Source organism: Seriola dumerili, unplaced genomic scaffold, assembly GCF_002260705.1.
Source record: "Seriola dumerili isolate Sdu_G_001 unplaced genomic scaffold, Sdu_1.0 BDQW01000283.1, whole genome shotgun sequence".
Lineage (NCBI taxonomy): Eukaryota > Metazoa > Chordata > Actinopteri > Carangiformes > Carangidae > Seriola > Seriola dumerili.
In genome coordinates, this window is record NW_019174538.1 from 798,083 (window position 1) to 798,345 (window position 263).

Consider the following 263-nt stretch of genomic DNA (forward strand, 5'->3'; position numbering starts at 1 on the left):
GGGGGGGGGGCTGAGGAGGTAATCAGGAAATGTGTTTAAGTATTTAAAGCCGTTTTTTTTCCAGACACATGAAGCTGTCTGGTCAGTCCGTCTGATTACACTTCACCAATCAGAGCAGANGTGTGTGTGTGTGTGTGTGTGTGTGTGTGTGGTAGAGATGGTATCTCTAACTGCCATCTATCATCAAGAAAATCACAGTACCATTCACTGAATGGCCGGGATAATGGACTCATTACACTTGAGAGAGAGAGAGAGAGAGAGAG

The 263-nt window shown here is 45.4% G+C and overlaps 1 protein-coding gene across 1 annotated transcript in view; it reads right to left on the bottom strand.

Annotated features, from left to right (window-relative positions):
• Positions 1 to 263, bottom strand: part of LOC111230711 (semaphorin-3ab-like) — an 80,502-nt gene that overhangs the window by 74,290 nt on the left and 5,949 nt on the right. The window lies entirely within an intron of this gene.